This window comes from Lolium perenne, chromosome 4 (genome assembly GCF_019359855.2).
Source record: "Lolium perenne isolate Kyuss_39 chromosome 4, Kyuss_2.0, whole genome shotgun sequence".
Taxonomy (NCBI): Eukaryota; Viridiplantae; Streptophyta; class Magnoliopsida; order Poales; family Poaceae; genus Lolium; species Lolium perenne.
In genome coordinates this window covers 300,444,807-300,459,215 of record NC_067247.2, presented here as the reverse complement: position 1 = coordinate 300,459,215, position 14,409 = coordinate 300,444,807, and positions in this window count along the sequence as shown.

The following is a 14,409-nucleotide window of genomic DNA, read 5'->3' as shown; positions in this document are numbered from 1 at the left end:
TCCTCTTCCTCGCCGCCCTCTTCGTCCTCATCGTCGTCCTCCACCCCGTCCTCTTCCTCGTCGTCCTCCTCCTCAACCCCGCCGTCCTCCTCAGCACCGGCGCCATTGTATTCGAGCGGACCCCTGCGGCCGGTGAAAGGGCCGCCGTCCGGACCGGGTCCTGGCTCGCGCTGCTCGTACGCCGGGGAGTAGAGGTTGTTTGGGTTGAAGCCGCCGTGCGGCAGAGCATCCTGGTAGTGCGGCGACAAGTTAGGCGTCACGCACCCGGGAGTGCCGGAGGGGCCTTCGTTGTAGAAGGCGGATGACGACGGAGAGAATACTCCCGGAACGTACACCGGCACGTTCGTACTATATGGGCTCGCGTTGGTGGCGGCGATACACCCGGCCAGTATGTGCTGGTGCTGTCGCGCCGCCAGAGCCTTCTTCTCCAGCTCCGCCGCCCTCCGTCCTTTCCGCTCCGCCGTCGATAGCTTCCGGCGCAGGCAATCTTGCTGCCATTGATCGTCGGTCCATCCTTCAGGCTTCTTCAAAGCCGGCGCCTTCCGCGGCCTCGCGAACGGCGCTGTCGCCCCTTTCGTCCCATTGCCCGGCGGCTTCTTGGCCGCTTTCTTCGCCATCTTTTTGGGGGCTGTCGGCGGCGCCATGTGGAGAGGGTAGCGCCGGCGGGTGGACGGCGGGAGGGAGAAACAAATCGGCGGGATAGGAGAAATGAATCGGCGGCGGGATATGTTTTGGGAGGCCTGAAATGCGCGGCGGTATAGGCGCGATTTGGCGGGAGCGACGGGATTTGGCGGAAGTGTGAGACGAATTTTTCCTGTGCCGCTGACGGGTCGGCCCCGCCACTCCCCGTCTCGCTTTTCGTTGTGTCCGGCGTCCCCGGTGCGTCCCCTGTGGGACGGGGACGGGCTCGGGGCGTCGGACACCGTATCAGGGCGCGCCGGACAAAAATGGGCTTTAGAGGACGCGGCTGGAACGCATTTTCTATCCGACGCGTCCTAAATCCCTTTGGGAAACGCTTTAAGGGACGCGGCTAGAGATGCTCTTGGATAGCTCAGATCATTCGCTACCGGATCCAAACCCTACCTGAAGCCACGCCAGCCACGGCAGCTGCACCGCCTGCACGATCTGGCGCAAGTTGCTGATTTGCTTCGACGCCAAAACAAAACAAAATGATGGCGAGAAGTCGATCGATATCTCGCTGCGGACGATGCGGGGTGGTGTGATTGACGGCATGATAGCCTGGGAAAAAAGCTCCCGACTCGAGCGAGACGAGAGGGGAAGGAAAGGAAGGTCGGCATCAGTAAAGGCCAAAAGTTGGGGCAGTGAAGGTGCGCAACCACCAGCACTCGCTCGGTCGCCTGCTGTTGCGTTGCGTCGCCGGGTGGGGGCGCATGACACGACGCGACCGCCAGTTTTGGTCTTGCCTTACCGAACCATTCGAAATCTGGTTGGTAGTGGAGTGGTACCAGCCACCGTCAGCCAGTACTACTAGCATAACACAGGTCTTCATTCTCGCTTTGAGGCAATCTCCAGCGGCGCAACCGCATTTCAGACGCTCAAAAATGGTTGCGAGTGTCCGTTTGCGTCGCCTCGCGAACACCAAATTGACCGCAAGGGGCGAAATGTCCGTTTGCGTCGGGGGCTACCTCCAGTGGTCCGACGCATTTTGGATATGCAACTGTTTTTTTTTTTTGTGCTACTTCTTTACAGTTTATAGTTGAATGATCAAGTTTAAACGCGAAAAAGATGTACTCATGATGTTATGTTGGTCCAATCGAATAGATTATAGCCTAAACAATTAACCGGATACGTCAATCGACTAGATTCAAACATATTTAACATACAAATAAGAATAAATTTAAAAACATATAAACTAAAACTATTTTTTGGCCTTCTTCTTCGAAGGCCCTGCGTCGTCGTCGTCGTGGAAACTCCTCCGCATCTTGCTTGTCACCTCGCCGTCCGAACTGGAGGACGACGCGCCCGTCGAGGACTTGAAACTGGAAGAAATGGCGTCTTCGTCGTCGTCGGTGAACGGACGACGACGCGCCACCCGCGCCAGCGCCCTGGACTTCTTCCTTGCCGCCGCCTTATCGTCCGCCTTGGTGTCGGAGTCCTCCTCCTCCTCCTCCTGGCCCTCCTCCTCGTCGTCCGCGTCGCTGGCAGCGCCGCCTCCGTCCTCCTCCCGGCCTTCGCTGCCATTGCCGCCTCCCTCCTCCTCGTCCTCACTCGGTGTGGAGGTAGGGTAGCTGGGCGTGGAGCCCTGATCGCTTGGCGTCGCCGGCGATTCCCACCAATGCAGGAATCCGGGCGACTTGCCCTCGCTTTCCGAGTCGAACGGCAGCGTGTAGTCGCTCATGGCGTGTCGGTGTTGGAGAAGAAGAAGAAGAGGAAGAAGAAGGAGGCGGTTGAACTTGAATTACCGTAGACGCGGGGGTTATAATGTGCGCGGATTAACGGCGGCGCGTAAAACGAAGAGGCCGGCGGTTGCTCTTCCGCGGCGGTTCGGCGCTCCATTGCGGTGGTTGGTCGCCGGCGGTTGTGAATTGGAGGCCAATCGAACCTAGGTCGCTGCCATGAGGGCCCGTGGGGACGCGAGCGGACGCTTGGAGCGACCGCCGAGCGACCGCCGAGACGCAAACCTGGCGCATATTTGGGCCAGGTTTGCGTCTCCGCGGACGACCCGGTCACTTTGCGTCGCCCCGCTGGAGGTGGTGCCAGACGCATTTCCGGTCACGGCGGACACAAACGGTCGCTCAGCGTCCGTTTGCGTCGCGCCGCTGGAGATGCCCTGACATCCTTGGATCCTTTTTGACCCTCCGGAAGATAGACAAAATTCACTCTTTCTGCAATTTCATCGCAAAATAGACCAGATGCGTGAAAATAAATCAAAATTTGATTTTATTTTTGACTTTTTTTTTTGCATTTCGCCGTTCGGTAGGGCGACATGATCTTACATAGCACCGAAAATTACAAGAAGTCACTATGTCATGCGACCATGGCAGTGGCGGACCAGCCCAAAATTCTAGTGGGGACTTAGTGAGTAGGGGCCTTATTCCTTGGCTAAGTTGGGATTCAAGTAGTAAATAGTAAGCTTCAACACTGTAAAACAAAAAATTGACGGGGCCCAACGTGGGTCCTCCCTTGGACCATGGCACCCTACAATGACGCGCTACCTCATGGTGTCCTGCAATGTAAGCATGGCGCCCGAATGGGTGCCATGCGAAGGGTCAGATCCATCGAGCGGTAGATGGTCTAATTTGGGGCATGGCGCCAAGGATTCGTCATCGTGGATTACGCCGACGATAAGGAGTGAAGCCGATGGCGTCGCAACTCCCCCTCCACCCCCCCCCCCCCCCCACACACACACACACACACACACACACACACACACACACACACACACACAAGCCCGGGTGATGTATCCTGAGCTAGCTATTAGGGTTTAGGAACTAGGTATATATAGGCTCTTTGGATCGATTAGTATGTAAATTAGTATGAACTATTGAAGAACTAGTTTAAAAATCTTGCGAAAATGCCTTTTACTTTAAAATTTGCGGTGTATATTTGCAGATGCTGATCTACCGAAACAAATCTCATATCACAAAATTCGTTTGCAGTTTACAGTAAACAACTTTTATGGTTTACCGTTTTGCAGAGATGTTCTAAACTGCTTCTAAAATGACGCGGCATGACGCGAAGCGGAGCTTGACACGTCCAGTCTATTGCGCAATCAACTCCAGCGACCTAGAGACAGAGTCCATGATGGTTATCTATCCACCGTCCGACCTATCCTACAACCTAGTCCGATATTGCACCAAGCACGTGGTAGAACAAGAATCGGCAAAGGCAAAGCTACCTAGAAATGTCTTGTTGCTTTGGAGGAAAGCGTCTTTACGTAGGCAACTTAGGAACTTTGGCGGGCTCTCTCCTCTCGCTGTTTTCTCCAGGCACTCGGAGCGTGGCTGTAAAAGAGGCTCGAGGGAAAGAGGAAGTGCAAAAGGCCTTTGCACCACGTGACGATGGGGAGGAGGTACAGTATATGAGATGGGACGAGCTCGTCAGCTCCGCGGTGGTGCAGAGAAACAGTGGCAGTATATATCATGGCGACTTTTGGATTTGGGATAGAGATAAGACGGCGATCGACATGCAGCTTTGGTAGTATAGCAAAGAGCAAATGCAATTGAAATGTAGCGTGTGCATGTATGCTATGCGACCTTTCAGGCTTTCACTGTTTTCCACAGCCTGCACCGAACCAAAGGCGATGGCAACTGGACGACGGCGTCAAATTTGCCCCCTAATTTTCCGCGAGACTTTCGGTTATGCCGATGCATTGGATGGCCGATGCACAAGCTTGTCACCGAAGGTTGTGGTGATAGAGAGAGGCAGGAGGGGCAGGCTTCCAGTGGAGAAAAGAAACCGTAGCTGTACTGACCTCTATATGCAGTCGTCTGTACTGCAAGGTCAACCAAGAATTTTTGATTTTGAACTGGAAATAATCACGTGAGTGATCTTGCAGTCGAGGATCGGGGCATGTTGTTTATGATCCGTCCCGGCACAAAATCCGATTCTGATGGCCGAGGAGAGCTAGCACTTCTCGCAGCCGATGGACAGCGTTTCTGAACCGGGAGATTTTGTTGCTTCACAACATTTTACAGATAGGACAGTGGAGAGTTGCACAAACACCTGAATATTTCCGAGTTGACAAGCCTTCAAGCTCTGATGCCTTCTGAAGTGAAAGATTCTTGTGGCGCTGAAAGCAGAGCTGCTGCATATTTCGCTGCTAGCTGGGGAGCGATCAGCTGCCGGTGTCCTGGTCTCCTGGAGCATCAACTGGGTCACTAGTTGCCGCTGGTGAGGCAGGAGTCGTGGTTTTTTTTTTTTTTTTTGAAACGGAGGCAAAAGCTTCATTCATTAATTAAGAAGAGGGTGTCCGGTTTTTAGGAGAAAACCGGGCGAAAACTTACAACAACCAGGCCAAGCCTGCACAAACAACACCCCCACATAGACCACAATGCGACCCAACAAACTCAACACGACACTCCAACACCGCGTCGAAGAAGACAGGCCACGGCAATGGGAGGCACCCGTCAACCAACAGCGGATCCCTGGAAGGCAACGACCAAGGTGGCGAGAGACTCGGAAACCTCTCTGGCAACGATAGCTCCGGGCAGCATTGGCAACAACCCCGACTTAGCAACCATACCATCAAAAAGAGCCACCTGTCCGCCGGACTCAGCCGAGGAAGAGACTGCAGCGTCAACATCACCACACTTCTCAGAGGCAAGTGTCTGACACGGTAGAGAAGCCACATCCGAGAACTCGTGTGAGCCGGACCTCACTTCCTCGACTGGAGGAGGCGTCAGCACACCACCAAACAAGACTGCAGCGTCAACATCTGTCGGAGCCGTGACTGTCGAGCTCGCACCAACGCAAGGAGAGAAACTACCACGAGGAGAGAAACAACGGTAGAGATGCTCATCCTCAACTCCAGACAACTTATGCTCAGCTGAATCAAGCAGAACCAAAGCATGCGCATCCGTCGGCTCGAAAGCAACACCATCGTGTGCCAACAACCGCTTAAGCGTTGCCACCTCCTCACGAAGGGGACGGACCACCTCCTCGATGCGGACTTCAACCAGCTGAAGGAGCTCCAAGCGCATGAACGCAACCTGTGACTGAAATAGGGAGTCCAAACTGGCGTCGACCTTGAACTCCCCACAACACCTAGGAGAGGGACTTGGCGGCACCGCTGCACACAACGGCGATTGGGACACGACCTCAGCCCAACTCCGGGACGACGTAGGACGACGAAGCTGAGCAGACGGAGAGTGGCTCCGTTGGAGAGGAGCATGAGCGTCCGGAGAGCGAGCACGAGTGTCCGGAGAGCGACAACGAGCGGCAGGAAAGCGCGCACGACAGAAACGCTCACAATGACCAGGACGACGACAACGGATGCATCTGGAGGGCTCACGACATGAGTTGACTTGGTGGCCACGCTCGAGGCACCTGAAGCATCTTCCTCGAGCCCAACGCTTGAAGACGAGGCTGCGCTCAAGACCTTCCTTGCGAAGCAACGATAATGGCTCATGACCAGGGCGGTTACCCCGACCCACCTGCACCCAACCTTCCTCAACACCAAGAGCCGCAGCTGCAGGAGAGAGGCCGTCGCAGAGCTCTTCCAGCGTCTTCCCACCATGGCGCACTGATGGCGTGTAACTCACACGTTCGTTGGGAACCCCAAGAGGAAGGTATGATGCGCACAGCAGCAAGTTTTCCCTCAGAAAGAAACCAAGGTTTATCGAACCAGGAGGAGCCAAGAAGCACGTTGAAGGTTGATGGCGGCGGGATGTAGTGCGGCGCAACACCAGGGATTCCGGCGCCAACGTGGAACCTGCACAACACAACCAAAGTACTTTGCCCCAACGAAACAGTGAGGTTGTCAATCTCACCGGCTTGCTGTAACAAAGGATTAACCGTATTGTGTGGAAGATGATTGTTTGCAGAAATAAAAGAGAACAAGTATTGCAGTAGATTGTATTTCAGTAAAGAGAATTGGACCGGGGTCCACAGTTCACTAGAGGTGTCTCTCCCATAAGACAAACAGCATGTTGGGTGAACAAATTACAGTTGGGCAATTGACAAATAAAGAGAGCATGACCATGCACATACATATCATGATGAGTATAGTGAGATTTAATTGGGCATTACGACAAAGTACATAGACCGCCATCCAACTGCATCTATGCCTAAAAAGTCCACCTTCAGGTTATCATCCGAACCCCCTCCAGTATTAAGTTGCAAAGCAACAGACAATTGCATTAAGTATGGTGCGTAATGTAATCAACAACTACATCCTTAGACATAGCATCAATGTTTTATCCCTAGTGGCAACAGACAACACAACCTTAGAACTTTCATCACATCGTCCTGTGTCAATGCGTGCATGAACCCACTATCGAGCATAAGTACTCCCTCTTGGAGTTACAAGCATCTACTTGGCCAGAGCATCTACTAGTAACGGAAAGCATGCAAGATCATAAACAACACGTAGATATAACTTTGATAATCAACATAACAAGTATTCTCTATTCATCGGATCCCAACAAACGCAACATATAGAATTACAGATAGATGATCTTGATCATGTTAGGCAGCTCACAAGATCCGACAATGATAGCACAATGGGGAGAAGACAACCATCTAGCTACTGCTATGGACCCATAGTCCAGGGGTAGACTACTCACTCATCACACCGGAGGCGACCATGGCGGCGTAGAGTCCTCCGGGAGATGATTCCCCTCTCCGGCAGGTGCCGGAGGCGATCTCCTGGATCCCCCGAGATGGGATCGGCGTTGGCGGCGTCTCTGGAAGGTTTTCCGTATCGTGGCTCTCGGTACTGGGGGTTTCGTCACGGAGGCTTTAAGTAGACGGAAGGGTAAGTCAAGAGGGGGCACAGGGGCCCCAGATGACAGGGCGGCGCGGCCAAGGGGGGGCCGCGCCGCCCTAGGGTTTGGGCTCCCTGTGGCCCCACTTCGTTTCGTCTTCGGACTTCTGGAAGCTTCGTGGAAAAATAGGCCCGGGGCGTTGAGTTCGTCCAATTCCGAGAATATTTCCTTACTAGGATTTCTGAAACCAAAAACAGCAGAAAACAAAGAATCGGCACTTCGGCATCTTGTTAATAGGTTAGTTCCGTAAAATGCACGAATATGACATAAAGTGTGCATAAAACATGTAGATAACATCAATAATGTGGCATGGAACATAAGAAATTATCGATACGTCTGAGACGTATCAGCATCCCCAAGCTTAGTTCTGCTCGTCCGAGTGTAAAACGATAAACACGTATAATTTCTGGAGTGACATGCCATCATAATCTTGATCATACTATTTGTAAAGCATATGTAGTGAATGCAGCGATCAAAACAATGTATATGACATGAGTAAACAAGTGAATCATAAAGCAAAGACTTTTCATGAATAGCACTTCAAGACAAGCATCAATTAAGTCTTGCATAAGAGTTAACTCATAAAGCAATAATTCAAAGTAAAAGCATTGAAGCAACACAAAAGAAGATTAAGTTTCAGCGGTTGCTTTCAACTTGTAACATGTATATCTCATGGATATTGTCAACATAGAGTAATATAATAAGTGCAATAAGCAAGTATGTAGGAATCAATGCACAGTTCACACAAGTGTTTGCTTCTTGAGGTGGAGAGAAATAGGTGAACTGACTTAACATTGAAAGTAAAAGAATGGTCCTCCATAGAGGAAAAAGCATCGATTGCTATATTTGTGCTAGAGCTTTGATTTTGAAAACATGAAACAATTTTGTCAACGGTAGTAATAAAGCATATGCATCATGTAAATTATATCTTATAAGTTGCAAGCCTCATGCATAGTGTACTAATAGTGCCCGCACCTTGTCCTAATTAGCTTGGACTACCGGATCATCACAATGCACTGTTTTAACCAAGTGTCACAAAGGGGTACCTCTATGCCGCCTGTACAAAGGTCTAAGGAGAAAGCTCGCATTGGATTTCTCGCTATTGATTATTCTTCAACTTAGACATCCATACCGGGACAACATAGACAACAGATAATGCACTCCTCTTTTATGCATAAGCATATAACAACAATTAATAATTTTCTCATTTGAGATTGAGGATATATGTCCAAAACTGAAACTTCCACCATGGATCATGGCTTTAGTTAGCGGCCCAATGTTCTTCTCTAACAATATGCATGCTTAACCATAAGGTGGTAGATCTCTTTTACTTCAGACAAGACGGACATGCATAGCAACTCACATGAAATTCAACAATGAATAGTTGATGGCGTCCCCAGTGAACATGGTTATCGCACAACAAGCAACTTAATAAGAGATAAAGTGCATAATTACATATTCAATACCACAATAGTTTTTAAGCTATTTGTCCCATGAGCTATATATTGCAAAGGTGAATGATGGAATTTTAAAGGTAGCACTCAAGCAATTTACTTTGGAATGGCGGAAAATACCATGTAGTAGGTAGGTATGGTGGACACAAATGGCATAGTGGTTGGCTCAAGTATTTTGGATGCATGAGAAGTAATCCCTCTCGATACAAGGTTTAGGCTAGCAAGGCTTATTTGAAACAAACATAAGGATGAACCGGTGCAGCAAAACTCACATAAAAGACATATTGAAAACATTATAAGACTCTACACCGTCTTCCTTGTTGTTCAAACTCAATACTAGAAATTATCTAGACCTTAGAGAAACCAAATATGCAAACCAAATTTTAGCATGCTCTATGTATTTCTTCATTAATGGGTGCAAAGCATATGATGCAAGAGCTTAATCATGAGCACAACAATTGCCAAGTATCACATTACCCAAGACATTTATAGCAATTACTACATGTATCATTTTCCAATTCCAACCATATAACAATTTAACGAAGGAGAAACTTCGCCATGAATACTATGAGTAGAAACCAAGGACATACTTGTCCATATGCTACAGCGGAGCGTGTCTCTCTCCCATAAAGTGAATGCTAGGATCCATTTTATTCAAACAAAACAAAAAAAACAAAAACAAACCGACGCTCCAAGCAAAGCACATAAGATGTGATGGAATAAAAATATAGTTTCAGGGGAGGAACCTGATAATGTTGTCGATGAAGAAGGGGATGCCTTGGGCATCCCCAAGCTTAGACGCTTGAGTCTTCTTAATATATGCAGGGGTGAACCACCGGGGCATCCCCAAGCTTAGAGCTTTCACTCTCCTTGATCATGTTGCATCATACTCCTCTCTTGATCCTTGAAAACTTCCTCCACACCAAACTCGAAACAACTCATTAGAGGGTTAGTGCACAATAAAAATTAACATATTCAGAGGTGACACAATCATTCTTAACACTTCTGGACATTGCATAATGCTACTGGACATTAGTGGATCAAAGAAATTCATCCAACATAGCAAAAGAGGCAATGCGAAATAAAAGGCAGAATCTGTCAAAACAGAACAGTTCGTATTGACGAATTTTAAAATGGCACCAGACTTGCTCAAATGAAAATGCTCAAATTGAATGAAAGTTGCGTACATATCTGAGGATCATGCACGTAAATTGGCTTAATTTTCTGAGCTACCTACAGGGAGGTGGACCCAGATTCGTGACAGCAAAGAAATCTAGAACTGCGCAGTAATCCAAATCTAGTACTTACTTTACTATCAAAGACTTTACTTGGCACAACAAAACACAAAACTAAGATAAGGAGAGGTTGCTACAGTAGTAAACAACTTCCAAGACACAAAATAAAAACAAAGTACTGTAGGTAAAAACATGGGTTGTCTCCCATAAGCGCTTTTCTTTAACGCCTTTCAGCTAGGCGCAGAAAGTGTGCATCAAGTATTATCAAGAGACGAAGTGTCAATATCATAATTTGTTCCCATAATAGAATCAAAAGGTAACTTCATTCTCTTTCTAGGGAAGTGTTCCATACCTTTCTTGAGAGGAAATTGATATTTTATATTACCTTCCTTCATATCAATGATAGCACCAACAGTTCGAAGAAAAGGTCTTCCCAATATAATGGGACAAGATGCATTGCATTCAATATCCAAGACAACAAAATCAACGGGGACAAGGTTATTGTTAACGGTAATACGAACATTATCAACTTTACCCAAAGGTTTCTTTGTAGAATGATCAGCAAGATTAACATCCAAATAACAATTTTTCAGCTGTGGCAAGTCAAGCATATTATAAATTTTCTTAGGCATAACAGAAATACTTGCACCAAGATCACATAAGGCATTACAATCAAAATCTTTAACCTTCATCTTAATGATGGGCTCCCAACCATCCTCTAGCTTTTTAGGAATAGAGGCTTCGCGCTCTAGTTTCTCTTCTCTAGCTTTTATGAGAGCATTTGTAATATGATGCGTGAAAGCCAAATTTATAGCACTAGCATTAGGACTTTTAGCAAGTTTTTGCAAGAACTTTATAACTTCAGAGATGTGGCAATCATCAAAATTCAAACCATTATAATCTAAAGCAATGGGATCATCATCCCCAATGTTGGAAAAAATTTCAGCAGCTTTATCACAGGCAATTTCAATGAGCTTTAGCAGTTTCAGCGTTTCTCGCTTTGCATTAGAAGTGGAAACATTGCTAACACCAATTCTTTTATTAGTATTAGTAGGAGGTGCAGCAACATGTGTAGCATTAGCATTACTAGTGGTGGTAATAGTCCAAACTTTAGCTATATTCTTCTCTTTAGCTAGTTTTTCATTTTCTTCTCTATCCCACCTAGCACGCAGTTCAGCCATTAATCTTATATTCTCATTAATTCTAACTTGGATGGCATTTGCTGTAGTAACAATTTTATTATGATGATTCTCATTAGGCATAACTTTCGATTTCAAAAGATCAACATCAGCAGCAAGACTATCGACTTTAGAAGCAAGTATATCAATTTTCCCAAGCTTTTCTTCAACAGATTTGTTAAAAGCAGTTTGTGTACTAATAAATTCTTTAAGCATGGCTTCAAGTCCAGGGAGTGTGTTCCTATTATTATTGTAAGAATTCCCATAAGAATTACCATAGCCGTTGCCATTATTATAAGGATATGGCCTATAGTTGTTACTAGAATTGTTCCGGTAAGCATTGTTGTTGAAATTATTATTTTTAATGAAGTTCACATCAACATGTTCTTCTTGTGCAACCAATGAAGCTAATGGAACATTATTAGGATCAATATTAGTCCTATCATTCACAAGCATAGACATAATAGCATCAATCTTATCACTCAAGGAAGAGGTTTCTTCGACAGAATTTACCTTCTTACCTTGTGGAGCTCTTTCCGTGTGCCATTCAGAGTAGTTGATCATCATATTATCAAGAAGCTTTATTGCTTCACCAAGAGTGATGGACATAAAGGTACCTCCAGCAGCTGAATCCAATAAATTCCGTGAAGAAAAATTTAGTCCTGCATAGAAGGTTTGGATGATCATCCAAGTAGTCAGTCCATGGGTTGGGCAATTTTTAACCAAAGATTTCATTCTTTCCCAAGCTTGAGCAACATGTTCAGTATCTAATTGTTTAAAATTCATTATGCTACTCCTCAAAGATATAATTTTAGCAGGGGGATAATATCTACCAATAAAAGCATCCTTGCATTTAGTCCATGAATCAATACTATTCTTAGGCAGAGATAGCAACCAATCTTTAGCTCTTCCTCTTAATGAGAAAGGGAACAATTTTGATTTTATAATGTCACCATCTACATCTTTATATTTTTGCATTTCACATAGTTCAACAAAATTATTAAGATGGGCAGCAGCATCATCAGAACTAATACCAGAAAATTGCTCTCGCATAACAAGATTCAGTAAAGCAGGTTTAATTTCAAAGAATTCTGCTGTAGTAGCAGGTGGAGCAATAGGTGTGCATAAGAAATCATTATTATTTGTGGTTGTGAAGTCACACAACTTAGTATTTTCAGCGTTGGCCATTTTAGCAACAGTAAATAAAGCAAACTAGATAAAGTAAATGCAAGTAACTAATTTTTTTTTGTTTTTGATATAGCAAACAAGATAGCAAACAAAGTAAAACTAGCAACTATTTTTTTTGTATTTTGATTTAGTGCAGCAAACAAAATAGTAAATAAAACTAAGCAAGACAAAAACAAAGTAAAGAGATTGAGAAGTGGAGACTCCCCTTGCAGCGTGTCTTGATCTCCCCGGCAACGGCGCCAGAAAATATGCTTGATGGTGTGTAACTCACACGTTCGTTGGGAACCCCAAGAGGAAGGTATGATGCGCACAGCAGCAAGTTTTCCCTCAGAAAGAAACCAAGGTTTATCGAACCAGGAGGAGCCAAGAAGCACGTTGAAGGTTGATGGCGGCGGGATGTAGTGCGGCGCAACACCAGGGATTCCGGCGCCAACGTGGAACCTGCACAACACAACCAAAGTACTTTGCCCCAACGAAACAGTGAGGTTGTCAATCTCACCGGCTTGCTGTAACAAAGGATTAACCGTATTGTGTGGAAGATGATTGTTTGCAGAAAACAGTAGAACAAGTATTGCAGTAGATTGTATTTCAGTAAAGAGAATTGGACCGGGGTCCACAGTTCACTAGAGGTGTCTCTCCCATAAGACAAACAGCATGTTGGGTGAACAAATTACAGTTGGGCAATTGACAAATAAAGAGAGCATGACCATGCACATACATATCATGATGAGTATAGTGAGATTTAATTGGGCATTACGACAAAGTACATAGACCGCCATCCAACTGCATCTATGCCTAAAAAGTCCACCTTCAGGTTATCATCCGAACCCCCTCCAGTATTAAGTTGCAAAGCAACAGACAATTGCATTAAGTATGGTGCGTAATGTAATCAACAACTACATCCTTAGACATAGCATCAATGTTTTATCCCTAGTGGCAACAAGCACAACACAACCTTAGAACTTTCATCACATGTCCTGTGTCAATGCGAGCATGAACCCACTATCGAGCATAAGTACTCCCTCTTGGAGTTACAAGCATCTACTTGGCCAGAGCATCTACTAGTAACGGAAAGCATGCAAGATCATAAACAACACGTAGATATAACTTTGATAATCAACATAACAAGTATTCTCTATTCATCGGATCCCAACAAACGCAACATATAGAATTACAGATAGATGATCTTGATCATGTTAGGCAGCTCACAAGATCCGACAATGATAGCACAATGGGGAGAAGACAACCATCTAGCTACTGCTATGGACCCATAGTCCAGGGGTAGACTACTCACTCATCACACCGGAGGCGACCATGGCGGCGTAGAGTCCTCCGGGAGATGATTCCCCTCTCCGGCAGGGTGCCGGAGGCGATCTCCTGGATCCCCCGAGATGGGATCGGCGTTGGCGGCGTCTCTGGAAGGTTTTCCGTATCGTGGCTCTCGGTACTGGGGGTTTCGTCACGGAGGCTTTAAGTAGACGGAAGGGTAAGTCAAGAGGGGGCACAGGGGCCCCAGATGACAGGGCGGCGCGGCCAAGGGGGGGCCGCGCCGCCCTAGGGTTTGGGCTCCCTGTGGCCCCACTTCGTTTCGTCTTCGGACTTCTGGAAGCTTCGTGGAAAAATAGGCCCCTGGGCGTTGATTTCGTCCAATTCCGAGAATATTTCCTTACTAGGATTTCTGAAACCAAAAACAGCAGAAAACAACAACTGGCACTTCGGCATCTTGTTAATAGGTTAGTTCCAGAAAATGCACGAATATGACATAAAGTGTGCATAAAACATGTAGATAACATCAATAATGTGGCATGGAACATAAGAAATTATCGATACGTCGGAGACGTATCACGCACATCAGCGGCATCGCAAACTGAGCCATGGACAACACCGTTGGAGACCGATGGCGTCC